A 3,135-nucleotide genomic window follows, 5' to 3' on the forward strand; every position below is an offset into this window, starting at 1 on the left:
ATGGAATAATCGAAGAGGAGGCAGGAACCAAATTGCCTCAAAACTGGACAGATTCTTGGTATCTGAAGACATCTTAAACAAAGACATCTATGTCGAAGCCAAGATAATCCCCTCCTTGGGCTCGGACCATTGGCCAATCCGATTGGAAATCGACATCAAAAAAATCCAGGGTAAGAAGCCGTTTCGTTTTGAAGCATTCTGGTTACGGGATCCGAACTTCATAAAAAAGGTAGAAGAATGGTGGAATCAAAGTAGAGTGCAGGGCAGAGGTAAGATGCACACGTTTCATTTAAAGCTGAAAGAATTGAAGATGAAGATCAAGAAGTGGAACAAAGAAGAATTTGGCAACATCTTGGAAGATAAGCAAAAACTAGAAAAGGAAATGGAGGATATCCAACAGAAAATAATTTTGGAGGGCAGGACTGAGGAAAGCATCACCAAAGAAGGGATTCTGCTGGGAAGAATGGAAGAAAGACGAAAGCAAGAGGAAATTCTATGGCGACAAAAATCTAGAATTAAATGGCTTCGGGAAGGAGAAAGAAACACAAAATTTTTTCATCAAGCAATGGTTAAGCATAGACAGGGGAACAGAATTCTTTCCATTAAAGGGAATAATGGTATAAGACTGGTGGAGCAAAAGGAAATTGAGCAAACTTTAGTGGATCATCATAGAGGAATCCTTTCTGAACCTCAAGTTGATCGAGTGAGAGCTATCCAGGAGATCTGTACTGCTATTCCTAGACTAGTTACGGAGGACCAGAACAAAGCCTTAATGAGGGCGGTAACTTTGGAAGAGCTGGAAGAGACAGTGAAAGCAATGAGGAAGGGCACAGCACCGGGACCGGACGGCTTTACAGTAGATTTCTACCAGGCTGGCTGGCATTTTCTTGGAAAAGACATACTGGATTTGGTAGAAGAATCAAGGGTGCAACAGAAGGTATGGCCGGCTCTGAACTCAACCTTCTTTACTCTAATACCTAAAGGCGAAAATAAGGAGGATGCTAATGGCTTTAGGCCGATAGCTCTCTGTAATGTAGTGTATAAGATCATAACCTCTTTAATGGCTAGAAGATTAAAACCCTTGCTGGAAAGTTTAATATCGGCGGAGCAAACTGGTTTTGTGGAGGGGAGGCAGATCTTGGATGGCTTAGTTGTCTCTCAAGAAGTTATCCACTCCCTCAAAGATAAAAAACGAAAGGGAATGATGATCAAGCTTGATTTATCCAAGGCCTACGATAGGCTCAACTGGAGGTACCTGGAAAGGGTTCTGGAATGTTTCGGCTTTCACAAGAGATGGATTACATGGATCCACAATCTCATTTCTTCCCCTAACTTTTCTATCTTAGTCAATGGAAACCCTTCGAACACGTTTAATGCCTCCAGAGGTATCCGTCAGGGCGATCCGTTGTCTCCTTTCCTGTTTATCTTAGCAGCAGAGGGTCTAGGAAGGTATATTACTCAGGAAAGAGCAGCTCACAGATTAAAAGGACTTCGCTTATGGGGAAACAGACTTCCTCTAACGCATCAACAATTTGTTGACGATATAATGCTCTTTGGAGAGCCAACTGTTAAGGAAGTCAAACACCTAAAGAAAATTCTTGACTTGTTTGCTGAGGCATCGGGACTTGAAATTAACCGGGATAAATCGTGTGTTTTTATCTTCAACACGGTGGATCAAGTGAAGACTCACCTTACTAGAATTCTGGGCTTCAAAACGGGTGAACTACCCACCAAATATCTGGGTACCATGCTGGACTTCACGTCAAAAAGATTAAAGAATTGGCAGGGAATCTTAGACAAAATGAGGAAGAAAGTCTCGAGCTGGGCTTTTAGAGTCCTGAATATTGCTGGCAGAATTGTTTTAGCCAAATCGGTTCTTCAGGCTATACCTATTTATCCCCTTTCAATTATGGCGGCCCCGAGAGGAGTATATGGGAAGATTAGAGAAATTATCAGAAATTTCATTTGGCGAGGGTCGGAGGAAAAGAAGAAATGGGCCTTAGTGGCCTGGAACCAACTTACAGAGAGGAAGGAGAGAGGTGGGCTAGGATTAAGAGACCCGGAATTGCTCAATCAAACACTGGGAGCTAAACTTTGGTGGAGGTGGGTGCAAGGGGGAAATGACCTCTGGAAATCAATATGGAGAACAAAATATCGAATGCCAGACTCACAGGTCGACATTCTAAGTCAAGAAGAAACGCCTCGCGGATCCGCTGTATGGGAATTGGCCAGCCAAAATAGAAACATTGTTGAGCAGCATGCATTCTGGGAAATCAGAGGAGGTAATGAAGCTCACTTCTGGGACGACAAATGGCAGCAAAGGGAAAGACTGAACAATATGCAGGACCTTCATCAAATCAGAGGAAGAATTGAGGGGAATAGAACAAGTGTCAAGGATTATTGGAATCCTGCCAACATGAATGACTGTTGGAGATCCTGGAAGGACCCGTTAGAGTGGGATCAGAATCTTAGTCCTGACTTACAGACGGCTTTCAAAAAGGAAATGAACTCAAGGAAAATCAGAGTAAGAGACGGAAAAGATATCCTCCGCTGGGGTAATACCATGAGAGGCCTTTTCTCAGCCAAGGAAGCCTATTACTTGGCAATTCCCCACAACATCAACGATGGCCAGCATGATTGGAGGAAAATTTGGGATCTAAATTGGTGGCCCAAAGTGACCACTTTCGCTTGGTTAGCTTCGAAAAACAAAATCTTAACTTGGGACCGCATCCAGCAAAGGGGTTTTTCGGGACCTTCGAGCTGCTATCTGTGTAAGAATCACGAAGAAAACAGAGATCATATTATGATCCACTGCCCGTTCATTAAACAACTATGGTCTAATATCAAGCGCACCTTTAATAAACCCGGGGTGGAGGTTAGAGATTTTATTGAAATGGTTTTCCATTGGAGGGAAGAAACTTTCCACTGCAGAGTCATACAAAGAGCCTGGAATCTTGTCCCAGGTTTTGTAGTATGGCTGGTATGGAAGGAACGCAATGCTAGAATTTTCAAAAGTGTCAATAAGGAGTCTGAGGTAATTTGGGAACGGGTGGTAGAGGCGATGAGAGAAACCATTCTGGTAGAGAGATGGCAGGACGAAGACTGGAAAGCAGACCCAGGGGAGCAGGAAATTAT

This window comes from Pinus tabuliformis, chromosome 6 (genome assembly GCF_031772625.1).
Source record: "Pinus tabuliformis cultivar Carrire ecotype Pingquan chromosome 6, CPIR1, whole genome shotgun sequence".
NCBI lineage: Eukaryota > Viridiplantae > Streptophyta > Pinopsida > Pinales > Pinaceae > Pinus > Pinus tabuliformis.